At 45.3% G+C, this 20,103-nt stretch overlaps 1 protein-coding gene across 1 annotated transcript in view; it reads right to left on the bottom strand.

Moving 5' to 3' along the window:
* Window positions 1–18,037, bottom strand: part of LACC1 (laccase domain containing 1) — a 60,383-nt gene extending 42,346 nt beyond the window's left edge. Inside the window, exon 1 of the mRNA XM_040422009.1 lies at window positions 17,976–18,037. The gene's annotated coding sequence lies outside the window, so the exon portion shown is untranslated. The remainder of the gene's footprint in view (window positions 1–17,975) is intronic.
* Window positions 18,038–20,103: the final 2,066 nt, after the last annotated feature.

The following is a 20,103-nucleotide window of genomic DNA, read 5'->3' as shown; positions in this document are numbered from 1 at the left end:
ATAAGAAATACCCCTTATCTTTATATATCTTAATTGATATAATGCATATAACTTTTACCTGTGTTGAAAATCAACAGTAAGTAAATTAAACCTGCCTGGATAAAAATAGAAAGTAAATACAGTATTTTTCACAGTATAAGACGTACCTGCCCATAAGACACACACCTAGGTTTTAGAGCAGGAAAATAAGATACTATAATTCATTCTCATAAGATATTATGTATGAAGGAGTACCAACTTTCCCCAACGGCAGATGGCAACAGGGCTGGCCTGGGGTTAAAAACAGCCCTTACCACTTCCTTAAATATGGAAACTACAGGCATAATTTTTTTCAGTCAGGGAAAAATGTATGTTAAAAATGCAACAGATCGTAGCTTGCCAAACTTTTTTTTTTTTTTACCCAGGCTTCTTTAGCCAATCCAAGTTGATGCAGGATCCTGCCCAGCAACTAAATACTACTGCGCAGCATCAAACACCACTGTGCTATGCCCATATTACTTCCAGCAGCATCAACAAAATAATCCCATGCAGCACACATAATAACTCCTACCAGGGCAAAATACTAGAGTGTAGCACAAGATACCTCCACAAATGTACCAAAACACCACAATGCAGCATAATATACCCTCCCAGAAGCACAAAACAAATAGCACACAGGAACAAAAATTATTTCCCAAAAACACCAAATAAATATCACAGTGCAATGTAAAATATCTCGCAGCATTACCAAACAAATATCATACAGCTGCACAAAATACCATCCCAGCAATGTGAAACATATGGCACAGTGCAGCACAAAATACCTCCCCAGCAGCGTCAAACATATGGCACAGTGTAGCACAAAATACCACACTGCGGCCTGCAGCCACCACTGCTCTGCTCACTCACTCCTTTGCTCCGGGCCAGAGTAGCTCTGTCCCTCCACACAGGTTGTGGCCTGCTCCTTGCCAGCTAGGCTTTCCACTCTCTGACCATCAGGCACGCAGCAAGCGCCCTTTGGCTCCTAAAAGGCTCAATGTGCATGCACCGTTATCTTCGCCAGCCAATGGTTGCCCACCTTGGGTAACTTAAGGCACCCTTCCCTGTGAGAAGGTGCCTGAGCAATACGTTCTAGTCTGTTAGTGTCCTAGCACAAAGGTGCGCTATTCTACATTTGTCTAGCAGCTTCTGTCTGTTTCCTAGATTTGACCCTTCACTGCCTGACCAAACCACAGCCTGATCTCCGTATTGACACTAAGCTGCTCGTTCTGACTTCAGACTGTACCATGCCTGGCCTGAATTTACTGTGTCTTTGACTACAGCTTTGCCCGATACATTGGTGTTTCACACTGATGTCTCTTGACCCACGTGGGTTAGATGTCACTTGAATAGAAACTAATCAGCCTGGAGGGTTCCCTGCAGCAAAGTACAGATGTCTGTACAATGATTAAAGGGTGAATACCAAAATCTGTTCAAGTGAGGCAGGAGATCCACATCTTCTTTGTAACACACACCAGAAGGGCCAACATAAGATGCCTTCCCAGTAGTGTTGGGCGAGCATGCTCGGCCAAACACTTTTTTACTCGAGCATCGCGATGCTCGGCACATCGCTGTGTTCGGCCGAACACTGCATGTGCTTCAGCGCAATGCTCGAGTCTCCTCCCCGCACGTTTGTTAGCTGCTACGCAGCCAATAAACGTGCGTGGAGGTACTGGCACTCACTGTAATGCCGTAGCCATGTTGGTTACTGGCATTACAGTGATTGGCTGGCCGGAACGCGCCATCGGGTGCTATATAGCACCCGATGACACGTGGTTCAACTCAGTCTTAGTCAGTGTTACATTTGCGCTGTGAAATTCAGCGCAATTGTTTGGCCGCTGGTGACAGTCACATTACCTGCACTACATCTCCAGTATAACGTTAGCGCATCCTAAATATCAGTGACATTCAGTCTAATTTTTTCGCTGCTGGTGGCAGCGACATTACCTGTGCTACATCTCCTGTATAACGTTTGCCCATCCTAAATATCAGTGACATTCAGTTAAATTTTTTCGCCGTTGGTGACAGCGACATTACCTGCGCTACATCTCCTGTATAACGTTTGCACATCCTAAATATCAGTGACATTCAGGTAAATTTTTTCGCCGCTGGTGACAGCGACATTACCTGGCTACATCTCCTGTATCACGTTTGCACATCCTAAATATCAGTGACATTCAGTTTAATATTTTCGCCGCTGGTGACAGCGACATTACCTGCGCTACATCTCCTGTATAACATTTGCACATCCTAAATATCTGTGACATTCAGTTTAATTTATTTGCGCATACACTTACAAAACCTGCGCTACTGTACGTGTGACATACTTGCAAGCATATATACCATTTAATATGCTCAAGGCGAGCAGTAAGGGATGGGGAAGTGGCCGTGCTGCTGATGGTGCACGCAAAGGCCATGGCCCTGGGCGCGGTGAAACTGTGCCTGCTGCCAGAGCACAAGAAACACACTCATCCACGATACCTAGCTTCATGTCCCAATTTGCAGGGCGGCGCAGGACACCACTCTCGAAGTCAGACCAGTGCGACCAGGTGGTCGGTTGGATTTCAGCAGATAATGCTTCCAGTCGGTTAAGCACCACCCTGTCTTCCACAAAGTTCAGTCTCAGTAGCCAAGAATCTGGTCAACAGAATCCTCACCCTGATCCTCCTTCCTCCCACCATGGAGAGTCTTGGCAAACAAGTGATCCCACTCTCGGATATTCCGAGGAGCTCTTTTCAGCGCCATTCCTTGATTTGGCCCTCTCGCCAAGCCCGCTTGAAGAGGGACATAAGGAGATTTTGTGCACTGATTCCCAAACTCTTGAGCATCCACAGTCAGAAGATGACGGTGGAGAGCGGCAATTAGTGTTTCACGAGGTGGATTATGATGATGAGACACAGTTGCCAATAAGTCAACCGCAATTAGTCTCTCAAGAGGTTCATGATGAGGATGAGAAACAGTTGTCAATAAGTGAGGTTCTTGTTAGGTCAACAAGTCAGGAGGATGACCAGAGTGAGGAAGTGGAAGAGGAGGTGGTGGACGATGAAATCACTGACCCAACCTGGGAATTTGGCAAGCCAAGCGAGGAGAGCAGTACAGAGGGGGAGGGATCCACAACACCGCAACAGGCTGGAAGAGGCAGTGGGGTGGCAAAAGGGAGAAGGCAGGCCACTCCAAATAGGCCCACTACTGTTCCCCGGAGCACCCCCTTGCAGCAATCTCCCTTGCCAAGGGGTAGCTGTTCTGCATTCTGACGCTTTTTTGAGGAAAGTGCGGACGATAAAAGAATTGTCATTTGCAACCTGTACCGTACAAAAATGAGCAGAGGCGTGAACACTAGCAACCTCACCACCACCAGCATGATCCGCCACATGGCATCAAAGCACCCTAATAGGTGGGCCTGGGTCCACAATCAGTGTCTTCGGGTCACACCATTGCCTTCCCCTGTGTTACATGCTGGCCAATCCCCTGTCCAAAACGCAGGCTCGGATGCCTTCTGCACCTGGACCTTCGCAAGCACCATCAGCTAGCACATCCACTTCTGTGTCCCAGCACAGCTTACAGATGTCCATACTCCAGGCCATAGCACTAAATGCACACCTTTCCAAATTGCTGGCCCTGGAAATGTTGCCATTTAGGCTTGTGTACACTGAGGCTTTCCACAGCCTGATGGCGGCGGAGGGCCCTCGTCTCTCAGTCCCCAGCCGCCACAATTTTTTCCGGTGTGCCACATGGACACGTGGACAAGTGCTTTTGGCCAGGGATGCTACATCTCCCTTACGGAACACTGGGTGAAAGTTGTGGAGGCCGGGAGCGAGTCATACCCTGGGATGGCACAGATGCTACCGACGCCAAGGATTGCGGGCCCTACTTCCATCAGGATTTCCGCCACCACCTACATTAGTGGCTGCAACCCCCCCTTCTCCTCCTTCACCTCCTCCTCCACTTCCACCTTTGAATTCTCATCTTGCAGCACCAGTCAGCCATCAGTCAGTAGCTGGAAGCAGTGTAGTACTGCAGTGGGGAAGCGGCAACAAGCCGTGCTGAAACTAATTGCTTAGGTGACAAACAGCACACTGCCGCTCTGTGGTAGGGTATAAAGGACCAGACTGAGCTGTGGCTCTCGCCACTCAACCTACAACCAGGTATGGTTGTGTCTGATAATTGCCGTAACTTGGTGGCGGCTTTGGAGCTCGGCAAGCTCACACACATACCATGCCTAGCCCACGTGTTCAACTTAGTGGTTCAGCGGTTTCTCAAAACCTACCCCAATTTGCCTGAACTACTGGTGAAGGTGCGCCTCATGTGTGCCCATTCCCGAAAGTCATCTACAGCTGCTGCCGGTCTGGCAACACTGCAGCACTTGTAATCGCCAGCTCACTGACTGTTGTGCGACGTAAGCACGTGCTGGAACTCCACATTCCACATGTTGGCCAGGCTTTATGAGCAGCAGAGGGCAGTAGTGGAATACCAGCTACAACATGGCCATCGCCTTTCCAGTCAGCTTCCGCTCTTCACAAGAGACGAGTGGGCATGGATGTCTGACCTCTGTGAGGTATTACGCAACTGTTTGGAATCAACACAGATGATGAGCGGCGATGCCGCTATTATCAGCGTAACAATCCCACTTCTGTGTCTACTGAAACGCTCGCTGCTCACAATGAAGGTGGGCGCTTTGCATGTGGAAGAGGTGGAAATTGGGGAAGACAGTACACAGGGTGATAGCCAGACCACCCTCCATTCGTCTTCTCAACATGAATTGGATGATGAAGATGAGGAGGAGCAGGAGACGGCTGCCTCTGCTACAGAGGGTAGTACCCATAGCAGGTTTATTCCATCTGTTCAGCGTGGATGGGCCGAAGAGAAGGAAGAGGATGAGGAGATTGAGACTCATTCTCCTGATGAGGACAGCAAAGTCTTGTCTGTTGGGACTCTGGCACACATGGCTGACTTTATGTTATGCTGCCTTTCCTGTGACCCTCGTGTTATACGCATTTTGGCCAACACTGATTACTGGTTGTTCATCCTTCTCGACCCCCGCTACAAAGAGAACTTCTCATCATCTCATTCCTGTGGTGGAGAGGACTAGCAAAATGGCGCAATACCAGAAGGTCCTTGTGGAAACATTGCTCCAAAAATTTCCAGCTGACAACGATGTCGGCATAGTAAGTAGTTCCTTGGGCAACCGAGGAGGGGAGACTAGGGGAACACACAGCAGTTCCAACAGATGCAGGGCAGCACTCTCCAAGGCCTGGGACAGTTTCATGACACCCCGCCAGCACCCTCACCCTGATGTGCAGCCTACTGTCACAAGGAGGGAAAAGTTTTAGAAGATGGTGAGGGAGTACGTACCAGACCGTGTCAGCGTTCTCAGTGATCTCCCTGTGCCTTACAACTATTGGGTGTCCAAGCTGGACACGTAGCATGAACTGGCACTCTACGCCTTTGAGGTGCTGGCCTGTCCTGCCACCAGTGTTTTGTCACAGCGGGTATTTAGTACTGCTGGTGGCATAATAACTGACCTGTCCTGCCATCCGACTATCAACTGATAATGCTGACAGGTTGACGCTTATCAAAATGAACAAGGCCTTGATTGCCCCTGACTTCTCTACTCCACCAGAGGAAAGCGGCTGAACATAAAGGCACTTTAACTGTGGCTTTTATAGTGTATTGAATACACTGTATTCCCATGCACCCCTTCCACCACTAAAATGGGTATATGGTTCAATCTTCCTTTTCTCCACCTCCTCCTCCATCATATCAACATGCTTATTAGGCTGCCCTTGCTGCTAATGTTTTAGAGGGTCAGCTCCGCAGCAGACCCTCGCCCATAATGTTTTAGATGGTCAGATCAGCAGCAGGCCCTCGCCCCTAATGTTTTATATGGTCATATCAGCAGCAGACCCTCGCCCCTAATGTTTTAGATGGCCAGATCAGCAGCAGACCCTCACCCCTAATTTTTTTAGATGGCCAGCTCAACAGCAGACCCTCATCCCTAATTTTTTAGATGGTCAGATCAGCAGCAGGCCCTCGCTCCTAATGTTTTAGAGGGTCACCAGCAGGCCTTTGCTCCTAATGTTTTGGATGGTCAAATCAGCAGCAGGCCCTCGCCCCTAATGTTTTAGAGGGTCAGCTCAGCAGCAGACCCTCACCCGTAATTCTTTAGATGGTCAGATCAGCAGCAGGCCCTCGCTCCTAATGTTTTAGAGGGTCACCAACAGCCCTTGCTCCTAATGTTTTTGAGGGTCAGAGCAGGGGGTGCCTGGTTTAATGCTCGGGTTCTCCCATTGACTTCCATTGTGCTCCCAAATTGCTGTACTTGAGCACCCGAGTATTTTGGTGCTCGATCAACACTACTTCCCAGAAGTGGACCATAGACAGCACCACTCGAAGCAGCACAGTTCCCCTTCGCAACTGTCCCCATTGAGCTGAGCATGCATTTGTATGGGAGAATTAAAAAGAGTAGCTCTCAGATATTGAAAGTTCATGGACACCTATAAAGAGAACCTATCACCATGAGAATACAGACAATCTGCAGACATGAAGTTATTGGTGCAAGAGGAGCAAAACAGATTGATATTTCGTTTGATGGGAATAGATTCAGTAAAACTTGTAATTTACTGTAGATGTTTGAATTCCTGTTCATTCCGAGCCTTTGAAATCAAGGAGATGGTCCTATCAGTGATTTAAAGCTATCACTGTATACACAAACATATTACAGTTTCTGCCTCTCCTGCTCTATAACATCCTGCCTGCAGATCAGATACCATTTTCAACATGACAGGTTCCCTTTAATCTCATGCATATGACCATCGGCATTCAAAATTCTCAGCATACAGTACAGACCAAAAGTTTGGACACACCTTCTCATTCAAAGAGTTTTCTTTATTTTCATGACTATGAAAATTGTAGATTCACACTGAAGGCATCAAAACTATGAATTAACACATGTGTAATTATATACATAACAAACAAGTGTGAAACAACTGAAAATATGTCATATTCTAGGTTCTTCAAAGTAGCCACCTTTTGCTTTGATTACTGCTTTGCACACTCTTGGCATTCTCTTGATGAGCTTCAAGAGGTAGTCCCCTGAAATGGTTTTCACTTCACAGGTGTGCCCTGTCAGGTTTAATAAGTGGGATTTCTTGCCTTATAAATTGGGTTGGGACCATCTGTGGCGTTGAGGAGAAGTCAGGTGGATACACAGCTGATAGTCCTACTGAATAGACTGTTAGCTGCTTTTTTCTTGCCATAATACAAATTTTAACAGTCTATTCAGTAGGACTATCAGCTGTGTATCCACCTGACTTCTCCTCAACGCCACTGATGGTCCCAACCCCATTTATAAGGCAAGAAATCCCACTTATTAAACCTGACAGGGCACACCTGTGAAGTGAAAACCATTTCAGGGGACTACCTCTTGAAGCTCATCAAGAGAATGCCAAGAGTGTGCAAAGCAGTAATCAAAGCAAAAAGGTGGCTACTTTGAAGAACCTAGAATATGACATATTTTCAGTTGTTTCACACTTGTTTGTTATGAATATAATTCCACATGTGTTAATTCATAGTTTTGATGCCTTCATAGTCATGAAAATAAAGAAAACTCTTTGAATGAGAAGGTGTGTCCAAACTTTTGGTCTGTACTGTGTATATATATATATATATATATATATATATAGTTTTTTTACGTTTTACTACTTTTGCAAAATAAAACCCCCTTTTTTTAAAAAAGGAAAGTGTTTTTGCATCACCGCATCCCAAGACCCGTAACTTTTTTTAATTTATTTTTTCTACAAAGGTGTGTGAGGGATAGATTTATTCGGGACACCTTGTAGTTTTCATTGGTATCATTTTGGTGCATTTTTTTAGCACTTTTTATTCTGTTTCTTTTTACTTTCTTTTTTTTCAATGGCGTTTACCATACAGGATAAATTTAAGATAATTGCATAGGGAGCGTTGTTACAGAGGCGGCGATACCAAAGATGTGACGGAGATTTTATTGTTGCTATTTTTTCTATTGAAGGGCTATTTTTCAATGGAAAACATTTTTATTTTTTTTACTTGGATTTTTTTTATTTAAAGTAGCACTCCCACAAAAATTTTTATTCTCTGACCCGTTAGAAAGGTACATCATGTAAATTGTAGTGAAGGTAATTGTCTTACCAGTAACTGTATTTTTGAGTCATAACCTCCCTTCTGATCTTGAGTTGTGTCATGTGACCAACACTCTGATTTTCAACTGACACAGGACAGGAAGTCAGTTACTTCTCTATTGATTCCTATAAGACTGACATTGAGGCTTCCATAGGAATACATTGAGAAACTGGCTCCCTGTTCACACATAAGATGTTGTGTTATTTGGAAAGTCAGAGTGCTGGCTACATAACACAGCTGAGGATCAGAGGGAGGGGATAGCTCACAAAATACAGTCTCTGGTAAGAAGATTACATTCACTGCAGTTTACATTGTGTACCTTTCTAACAGAAAATACAAATTTTTGTGGAAGTGCCTGAACTTTTTTAACTATTTAATAGTCCCACAAGGGGACTATAATAATCTTTTGATCGCTTCTAAAATACTTTGCACTATTCCTGTAATGCAATGTATTTTACTGTCAGTGCTATACTGACATTCACCTTCAGGCTGAGCCTCACTGGACAACCTCACTGACTTTTCACTAAGGGTGAGTTCACATCTGCGTTCTGGATTCCATTATGGCTTTCCGTTATAAAATAGTTATAACAGAATTCATAAGATGGAAGTCAAAACGGAAGCCTTTAGAGGCATTCCGTTTTGATTTGTCTTAATAGAAGTCTATGGGGAATCATAACGGATACGTCTGGGTCCCGTTATGCAAGACGGAAAACAAAGTCCTGTCAACAGGACTTTTTTCTCCGTTCTGCATAATGGAAACCAGACGGATCCGTTATGCTTCCCCATAGACTTTTATTAAGACGGAAAGCAATAAAAGTCTATGGGCAGCATAACGGATCCATCCTTCCGTCTTATGGATTCCGTTATTTTCCATTATAACCATTTTATAATGGAAAGCTATAACGGAATCCGAAACGCAAATGTGAACCCACCTAAGACTGGCATATGTAATGTCAAACTTAGTATATCTGCCCCAATGTAAAAAGAATGTACACAGTAATGATAGTTATTATGGTCCTTTGCATCTACACTATTTTAAGCGGACAGTCTCTTCAGCTTGAGTGAGATTTAGTAAGCAAAACTGTTCAGAATTCTGTAGAATTATTAATTTGCTACAAAAACTTTGTAACACATTTATTATGTGTTTTAGACACTTTTTGTGCTTTGTTTGACAAGTCAGGTATAAAATTGATGTAGTATTGTTGGAAATAGGGTGTGGCTTAAGAAGCACACATTTGGGCCTCTTGCACACAACCGTATGCCCTCCGAGCCCTCCGAGATTACAATAATGCTGTGCACGTCGGGCCGCCTGCGGGGCTATTGTCCCGCACTCGTAAGATCATATCTGTGCGGGACAATAGGCCCGCGGGTGGTCCGACGTTAACAGCATCATTGTAATCTATGATGCTGTGTGCTCCCGTGTGCACGATCAATGCCGCTCCGGGATATATGGCCTGCTCACTGACCGTATGTCTCGGAGGTTATACGGTCATGTGCAAGAGGCCTTATGGTGCAAAATTAGCCAACCAATAGGTGGAGCAGAGTTAAATGCACCAAATGTATCATACCACTTTAGACACTGATGCATTTGGCTCATCTTTAGGCTACATGCACACGAACGTATGTGTTTTGCGGACCTCAAATTGCTGATCTGTATGCCATCCATTTTTTTGGGCGGATCCATTGTAACAATGCCTAAAACGGACAAGAATAGGACATGTATTTTTTTTTGTGGGGCTACAGAACTGACATACTGATGCCGGCAGCACACTGTGTTTTTTGCGGACCTATTAAAATAAATGGGTCCGCATCCTATCCGCAAAAAAAAATGATCTGACACAGAAACAAACAACGTTCATGTGCATGTAGCCCTAAACTGCTTAGTTTGAAGGGCTATTACTGTATATCATGGCAATCCTTTTTCTCCTTATGCATCATATCAACTTACCAATTGCTTTTTGGGAAAAGCTCCATATTTAAGGCCTCATGCACACGGCCGTTGTGCGGCCGTTCCGTGCAATAGAACAATTTTTTTGCGGTGCGGAGGCATGCGCACCGCAGCTCCGGATTGCAGACCCATTCAAGTGAGCACACGGTTGGTGCCCGCAATACGGCCACGGCCGGGCAACGGCCATGTGCATGAGGCCTTAATCTTGTAGAAAAAAATTAAGTAGAAAACAACAATTAAGAAGTATTCATTTTTGTTTCACAACTTCATAATCAACCCTATCATCTGTCCGTTGACAATTTCTTCCTGACATGTCAGATAAAGGGCTGACGTGACCTTGATAAAGATTAGCCTTTACTTATTTTTATACATACGTTAATATGTATGTTAACTTTTCAAACTTTTTTTTAATATTATGCATTATATTTAATTACAAGGGTCAGGATGCGCTCTTGAATGGTTGCCTCTATCCTATTTAGGAATTTAGCTGTTGCCTGTTGCCATGAAAAATCTGTATTTACCTCCACAGATGCTGAATATGGCTACTTGCTTTGGGGGAAGGATTCTCTTATCTTCACTTTCCCTCTATTTTTATATTGGTAGCAGAGACTGAGATGCACGGATACAGTATAAGTTGAGATTTATTGATTTAAATTCCTGTACCCTATGGGTTATGCATCCAGTGGGCTGTCTGAGTAATTTACAGCCTTGCATATGTGAGTGAAGTAGATGTGTCCTCTGCCATTATTAATCCCAGATTGAATAAATTCCAAGTAAGATCTATTTACTATTATCATGGCTTAGATGCTTCCTAACAGACCCAAAGGTATGTTTTGAAATTGATCCCATTTAATCTTAATGGATCCCATTGACTTACTGAGGATCCATAGCAAAATTTGCTGGTCCTAAATTTAAAAAAAAACTTTCCGGTGCTATCTGTCACACCCGTGCTTGTTTGCCGCCTGCCTCTGACCTCTGACTTCGTTTACAGACCTTGCTTGATCTCTGCCTGCCCTGACCACGTACTTCCCCTCAGTGCTTGCACCGGTATCTCTGACCCCCTGGTCAGCTGCCACTGACTTGGGCACTGCTCTGGAGTGGCACCTGGCAACTACCCTAATGGCCCAAGCCTATCCTCTCCATCAGAGGCTCTAGTGAAGACCAGGTAGTTGCTTAGTCACGCCCTTCCAGAATATAGCCAGTCAGTGGCGCAGTGGGTCCACACCCGCATGCATAACAGTTTGCTCAGGCCATGGACCCTGCTGATTTGAACCCTCCCAGTCTCACCGAGTTACACCAGGAGTTGGCCCAACAGCGTGAGCGCCAGGATCAAATCCTGTCCTATTTACTTAATGTAAATATGCGTCTAAATGACCTGACATCTGTTAACCCAGCATCATCGGGTCCCTCTGCCGTGGTTAACCCAGCTCCTGCTCCGCCATCTTCCTACGTACCAGGATCTGGACCTCGCCTTTGAGCTCCTCCACGCTTCAATGGTGACCCTAAGCAGTGCCGGGGGTTCATAAATCAATGCACCCTTCATTTTGAACTCTTGCCTCACCAATTTGCCTCGGACCGAGCCAAAGTGGCTTTTCTTATGTCAAACCTTACTGGAGAGGCACTGGCCTGGATCAACCCTCTCTGGGAAAGGAATGACCCAGTCATAATGGATCTACAGGCCTTCCTAGAAGCCTTCCGCAGGGTGTTTGACGAGCTAGGATGCACCACCTCAGCCGCATCCTCTATACTGCGGTTGCGTCAAGGAAGCCAATCCGTGGGACAGTATGCAATCCAGTTCCATACGCTGGCCTCTGAACTAGGCTGGAATAATGAGGCACTCGTGGCTACCTTTTGGGAAAGTCTCTGTGGGAAAATTAAGGACGAGCTGGCCGGACGGGATGTTCCTTCTACCTTGGATGACCTCATCTCCCTGGCTACTCGAATTGATTTGCGGTTCCAGAATGTGTCAGAGAGGTGGCACGTGAAGGGAGACCTTTTCGCCTGGCATCTTCCCTTCAGCAAGCTCCTACCCCGTAGCCTTCCATGTTGTCTGCAGTTCCAGAGCCCATGCATGTCGATCGAGTCAGGCTGACTGAACAGGAACGTGATCACCACCATAGTAAAGGACTTTGTTTCTATTGTGGTGGTTCTGATCATTTTCTCCATGCTTGTCCCCTGAAGCCGGGAAATTCCCGAGCCTAGGGTCTTGGAGAGGCGGCCCTAGGTGAAGATAATTCCTCTCTACCCCTGACTTTGCCGGCAACTTTGTCGTTTGGAGATAATCAGTTCACAGAGACGGCTCTTCTGGATTCCGGATCGGCAGGAAACTTCCTGCATCTGAGTCCGTACAATTTTCTGAGCCTGTGAAACTACAGGTGGGAGCTCTCCATATGGAAGAAATTTCGTTATGGGAGATTTCAATCTTCCAGATATAAACTGGAAAACCAAAATAGCAAGTTCTACCAGGAGTACAGATATTCTAAATTCCCTACTGGGGTTATCTCTACAACAAGTGGTTGAGGAGCCAACCCGGAGGGAGGCCATTTTGGATTTGGTATTCACAAATGGGGATTCGGTATATGATGTCATTGTAGGCGAAACCTTGGGATCTAGTGATCACCAGTCAGTGTGGTTTAATATAAGAACTGTGAAAGAGTCCCACCACACAAAAACAAAAGTTTTAGACTTTAGAAAAACAGACTTTTCAAAAATGAAATTAGTCATAAATGAGTCCTTATCAGACTGGAACGGATTACATGGAGTCCAGGAGAAATGGGACTACTTAAAAGGTGCATTATTGAAGGCAACAGACCACTGTGGTACTCAGCAGAAGTGGCCCAAATCATTAACAATAAAAAGCTAGCATTTTGTAATTATAAAAAAACCCAGAGCAATGAAGATAAGGAAATCTACAAGATTAGGCAGAGAGAGGCCAAGCAAGTTATAAGAACTTCTAAAGCGCAGGCAGAAGAAAAACTAGCTCAGTCTATGAAAAAAGGGGATAAGACATTCTTCAGATATATAAAGGAAAAAAGGAAATTAAAACAAGGAATAACTAAATTAAAAACAAAGGACGGAAGGTATGTAGAAGAGAATAAAGGGCTAGCCGACTGCCTTAATAAATACTTCTGTTCAGTTTTTACAAAAGAAAAAGGAGAAGGACCTCCACTAGAAAGGATGACTAATAAATCGTTTGATGCATGTATCTTTACAGAGGAAGATGTTCTAAGTTTGCTGTCTAAGGTGAAGACAAATAAGTCACAGGGGCCTGATGAGATACACCCAAAATTATTTAAAGAGCTTAGTGGTGAGCTGGCAAAACCGTTAACAGATTTATTTAACCAATCATTAGTAACAGGAGTCGTCCCGGAAGATTGGAAATTGGCAAATGTCGTGCCCATTCACAAGAAAGGTAGTAGGGAGGAATCGAGCAACTATAGACCAGTGAGTCTGACATCAATAGTAGGCAAATTAATGGAAACCCTATTAAAGGATAGGATTGTGGAACATCTAAAATCCCATGGATTGCAAGATGAAAAACAACATGGGTTTACTTCAGGGAGATCATGTCAAACAAATCTTATAGATTTTTTTGACTGGGTGACTAAAATAATAGACGGTGGAGGTGCAGTAGACATCACATATCTAGATTTTAGTAAGGCTTTTGACACTGTCCCACATAGAAGACTTATCAATAAACTGCAGTCATTGAGCATGGACTCCCATATTGTTGAGTGGATTAGGCAGTGGCTGAGTGACAGACAACAGAGGGTTGTAGTCAATGGAGAACATTCAAAACAAGGTCATGTTACCAGTGGGGTTCCACAGGGATCTGTACTGGGACCAATTTTGTTTAATATCTTCATAAGTGATATTGCAAAAGGCCTCGATGGTAAGGTTTGTCTTTTTGCTGATGACACAAAGATATACTGGGAAGTCATAAATGCAGGTATTAAAAAGCTGAGACTTTCGCCAATATGTTCCGGTCAGGAAAATATCGGAGCCCTTCATGCACCACGTCACGGTCACTCAGCATGGCAAAGGGTTCCTACCACTACTCTGACTATGGTGTGAACAGGGTCTGAGGGTGATGGAATCCAGCTCACAGCAAAGCTTCCACACAACTGCCCAGCAAGGATACTGGTGCAATGTGAACAAGACCATACTGTGAGCCACACCCATATCAGACCCTGTGAAGGAGGTATAACAGGTGCAAAAGAGCGTTAGAATGCCAGGTAAAGGCACACACACTACAAATCAAACAAAACAGAAACACCAAAAAAAAATAGTGGCAATTTTGGAGGAGCTGCTCAGCCCCTGACACGGTGGCGTGTCTAGATTGGGGGAGCAGCCCAGCCGCATGTGGACCGCAATTATCGACTATCCCCAGCAAAATATGCATACAATGGAGGACGTCGGCGCGGTCCACATGCACCACAAGGACAAGCTACAGGGAATGTAGCAAAGCATCATATGAGACACCAAGAGAAAATGCACCAAACAAATAAGCTACTGACTATACTGGGAAGTCATAAATGCAGGTATTAAAAAGCTGAGACTTTCGCCAATATGTTCCGGTCAGGAAAATATCGGAGCCCTTCATGCACCACGTCACGGTCACTCAGCATGGCAAAGGGTTCCTACCACTACTCTGACTATGGTGTGAACAGGGTCTGAGGGTGATGGAATCCAGCTCACAGCAAAGCTTCCACACAACTGCCCAGCAAGGATACTGGTGCAATGTGAACAAGACCATACTGTGAGCCACACCCATATCAGACCCTGTGAAGGAGGTATAACAGGTGCAAAAGAGCGTTAGAATGCCAGGTAAAGGCACACACACTACAAATCAAACAAAACAGAAACACCCAAAAAATAGTGGCAATTTTGGAGGAGCTGCTCAGCCCCTGACACGGTGGCGTGTCTAGATTGGGGGAGCAGCCCAGCCGCATGTGGACCGCAATTATCGACTATCCCCAGCAAAATATGCATACAATGGAGGACGTCGGCGCGATCCACATGCACCACAAGGACAAGCTACAGGGAATGTAGCAAAGCATCATATGAGACACCAAGAGAAAATGCACCAAACAAATAAGCTACTGACTATACTGGGAAGTCATAAATGCAGGTATTAAAAAGCTGAGACTTTCGCCAATATGTTCCGGTCAGGAAAATATCGGAGCCCTTCATGCACCACGTCACGGTCACTCAGCATGGCAAAGGGTTCCTACCACTACTCTGACTATGGTGTGAACAGGGTCTGAGGGTGATGGAATCCAGCTCACAGCAAAGCTTCCACACAACTGCCCAGCAAGGATACTGGTGCAATGTGAACAAGACCATACTGTGAGCCACACCCATATCAGACCCTGTGAAGGAGGTATAACAGGTGCAAAAGAGCGTTAGAATGCCAGGTAAAGGCACACACACTACAAATCAAACAAAACAGAAACACCAAAAAAATAGTGGCAATTTTGGAGGAGCTGCTCAGCCCCTGACACGGTGGCGTGTCTAGATTGGGGGAGCAGCCCAGCCGCATGTGGACCGCAATTATCGACTATCCCCAGCAAAATATGCATACAATGGAGGACCTCACTAGGAGTGAGACCTCACTAGGAGTATTGTGCGCAGTACTGGAGGCCATATCTCCAGAAGGATATAGATACTCTAGAGAGAGTTCAGAGAAGAGCTACTAAACTAGTACATGGATTGCAGGATAAAACTTACCAGGAAAGGTTAAAGGACCTTAATATGTATAGCTTGGAAGAAAGAAGAGACAGAGGGGATATGATAGAAACTTTTAAATACATAAAGGGAATCAACTCGGTAAAGGAGGAGAGCATATTTAAAAGAAGAAAAACTACCACAAGAGGACACAGTTTTAAATTAGAGGGGCAAAGGTTTAAAAGTAATATAAGGAAGTATTACTTTACTGAGAGAGTAGTGGATGCATGGAATAGCCTTCCTGCAGAAGTGGTAGCTGCAAATACAGTAAAGGGGTTTAAGCATGCATGGGATAGGCATAAGGCTATCCTTCATATAAGATAGGGCCAGGGACTATTCATAGGATTCAGATATATTGGGCAGACTAGATGGGCCAAATGGTTCTTATCTGCCGACACATTCTATGTTTCTATGTTTCTTGATTCTTCCAAGTCTGTCTTATCCTCTCCTTTTGGGGCTACCATGGCTCCGTATCCATGAACCTGTTCTTGATTGGAAGTCCAGAGAGGTGCTTCGTTGGGGACAGTCCTGCCTTGGAAAATGTCTTTCTCCTGTTCAGCCTGCTCGGTTGGAGGCAGGCCTGGGGCCTTCACTAGGTCCTGGACTGTGCGCACTGACATTGGCACCCTGCAACCTCATTCGTGGGATGCCGATTGGAGACAGAGAAGTCCCCTCCCTCTATGACCACTCACATGCCGCAAGTGCTATTGCCCATGGCACATTAGAGGTGAAACAACCCGGATTGGCGCTTCAGTCAGGTGGTCTGGGCCATTAGATAAGGAGCACAGCTTTCATGTCAGAGCTGAGACCCTCCTCTCTGCTGTGTGAGAGCCCAGTGCAGTGCTTCGACTGGGCTGCCGTAAGTCAAAAATATCAGGTCATCAGGGATCCGACTCTCTAGAGTCTAGACCCTTGCTGATCATCTGTTTGTAAGAGCCGTGGTGTGTGTGTGAGCTCTGTGTCCTCTTCAATGTTTTCCCGCACAACGTCTATATTGTAGTGATGGTGCAGTGTAAGTATAGCTTCCTCTCCCATTCATTGTTCAATGGAAAGAACAGTTGTAATTACACTGCACCACCAGTACAGATGGCGTGCAGGTAAACACTGAAGAGGACACAGCACACTGACGACCCCTTTAGCTGATTGGCGGGGGTGCTGAGAGTTGGATCCCCACTGATCTGGTATTAATGACCTGTCCTGAAGAGCCCCTTTAAATATTAAGCTCTATGTATCCATAAATAAGGGGTTTTCTCACCACAGACAATGGTGGTATAATGCTAGTATATGCCACCCAGATCAATCGGATGACCCCCGCTCTGCTCTGCTTTTTCCTGGCAGTCACATAGTCAAATATATAGCATTTAAAATCATTGTAGCGACCACTGCGAGAGTTTAAAGGGGTTTTTCAGAGATTTTAACACTGATGACCTATCCTCTGGATATCTGATCAGTGGGGGGTCCGACACCTGGGACCCCTGCTGATCAGCTGTTTGAGAAGTCACCAGTACTTCTGTGAGTGCAGAGACAATCTCGCAGCTTTCTTTAGGCCAGTGACGACACATTAATTGGCCACATGGCCTAGATACAGCTCAACCCCATCAAAGTCAATGGGGCTGAGCTGCGATACCAAGCAGAGCCGCTATACAATGTACGGTACTGTGCTTGGCAAGCTGCAAGGTAAGTTACTGCAGGATAAAGTTGAAATATAGTATATATGCTCCTAAAACCGTCCGTCCAGTAGACCCGTATCTGTTTATGTGCGCATTTTAGTTTTGTAGGGATTGCAGCACAAAGTTCACCTGTGGAACACATTTTGATGCATTATTGAAGTGCTTACCCTTCTGCGAAGCTTAACTCAATCAATATACACAACTGCAAGAACAGGTTAGCATAATACAATATTAGGAGGTATGTAACTGTATTACTTCCAAATCAAGCTGCATCCGCTGTGCACTGTGTATTCTCCCATGCTGGAGAACACTCTGAGGACAGAATAAATATAACCTTGTTGTACAGTTTTATTATAATATTAAAAATAACTGGGCACTGTCCTGACTAATACAATCAAATGACTTCTGCCATAGTAAAGCAAAGAAACACCAAATGAAAGAGGCGTAGGACTTACCAGTCCCTGACATGCAGATCTGAATCTTTCAGTAAGTGAAGAGCTTACTTCCTTTAAGTTCGAGTTCCCAGTGACACACTGCATACGTAGAATACAGTCTCCTCCTTCCTTCATGCAATAGCCAAGGGCTGCTTGAGAGTTGTTTGTGTAAAATATTATGTTCTCAGGAGTTTCCCACTGTCAAAAAAGAAATGGCAATGAAATTCAGCACAAGAAGTCGTTATCTGGGTCAACACTGCGATCTCTTTAGATACTACACAGAATTTCTCTTCTGAAACTAAGGCATATAGACTGACATGTCTAGATTTACTATTTTAAATCCACAGGATATGCTGTAAATGTCTGATAGTTGGGGCTCCGTATTATCGCTTATCAGGAGAAGGGTATCCAAACGTCCCCCTTCTGCCAGTTGAGGCAGCCTCCACTAAAAACTTCCAGGCAGAGACTGAAAGAGGGGGCTGCATAAGCTTGGCATGGCTATTTTAGTGGTGCCATTCAAACTCAGTACAGGGGTCAGGTGGGATTCCCACTTAGACATTAATTGAATGTCCACATCATAAGGCTATAGCCACACGTTGAATAAACGCTACATATTTTTCTTAGTGGATGTTAGCCCAGCGGTCTGTGTCGGCGCTGCTGCCCGGACCCACGGGCACAGCCGCCGGGCTCGCTCTTTCCCTCCTGCGGCCTGTAGCTTAACTGTTGCATCTGTGCTCCATGCCAGAGTTTACTTCCTGCTGGAGACCGGTACTGTTGTTAGGGCTTGCATGGGTGTGTCTCTCCTCCCTTGTGAGGCAGCACGTACACGCCCTCTGTCTCACCAGCCTATGGCTGGATTGCAGGGAGTATTTAAAGAGGACCTTTCACTAGATTAAAAAATCTAAACTAAGTATACAGACATGTAGAGCGGCGTCCAGGGATCCCCCTGCACTTACTATTATCCCTGGGCGCCGCTCCATTCGCCCGGTATAGGCTCCGGTATCTTCATAGTTAGGCTCCACCCAGGGGAACCTGATGCCGGCAGGTTCCCCTGGGTGGAGCCTAACATGTGAAGATACCGGAGCCTATACCGGGCGAATGGAGCGGCGCCCAGGGATAATAGTAAGTGCAGGGGGATCCCTGGACGCCGCTCTACATGTCTGTATACTTAGTTTAGATTTTTTAATCTAGTGAAAGGTCCTCTTTAAAGGTGCTTCCTACCACAAGAAGTGTAACAGTACAGCCTGGATCGCAGCGGCTCCCTGTGACTCCGCCCACTTACCTCCGGGCCTTAAATAGAAGACAGGTGCTAAGCAGGGTGTTCCACTAATGGAGTGCGCACCCTGCTAGCTCCATTGCATCTGAGGACTCTGTCCACATATCCAGACCTGGATCCCTAACAACATTGTGAAAGACTGCCTACCTACTTTCCACTGGCTTCCCCACTGCTGGCTTCCTAGCCAGGACCAACTAACCGCAAGTATATGCCTGTTACCTGCTCTGATTAAGGTCCTGGAACTCAGAGTGGGGTGGTTCCTGCTGGTGTGAGGCGATATTCCCAAACCAACTCTGAACTCAGGACATGCTATACTAACTCTGAACCTGCTGCATATTATATACTAAACTGAGGACATGCTATACTAACTCTGAACCCGCTGCATATTATATACTAAACTGAGGACATGCTATACTCACTCTGAACCTACTGCATATCACATACTAAAACTGAGGACATGCTATACTAACTCTGAACCTACTGCATACTACATACTAAACTGAGGACATGCTATACTAACTCTGAACCTGCTGCATCTTATATACTACAGGGAGTGCAGAATTATTAGGCAAATGAGTATTTTGACCACATCATCCTCTTTATGCATGTTGTCTTACTCCAAGCTGTATAGGCTCGAAAGCCTACTACCAATTAAGCATATTAGGTGATGTGCATCTCTGTAATGAGAAGGGGTGTGGTCTAATGACATCAACACCCTATATTAGGTGTGCATAATTATTAGGCAACGTCCTTTCCTTTGGCAAAATGGGTCAAAAGAAGGACTTGACAGGCTCAGAAAAGTCAAAAATAGTGAGATATCTTGCAGAGGGATGCAGCACTCTTAAAATTGCAAAGCTTCTGAAGCGTGATCAT

This window comes from Bufo bufo, chromosome 3, assembly GCF_905171765.1.
Source record: "Bufo bufo chromosome 3, aBufBuf1.1, whole genome shotgun sequence".
Lineage (NCBI taxonomy): Eukaryota > Metazoa > Chordata > Amphibia > Anura > Bufonidae > Bufo > Bufo bufo.
Note: the sequence above shows the minus strand (reverse complement) of the source record. Positions and strands in the feature narration are given on the sequence as shown.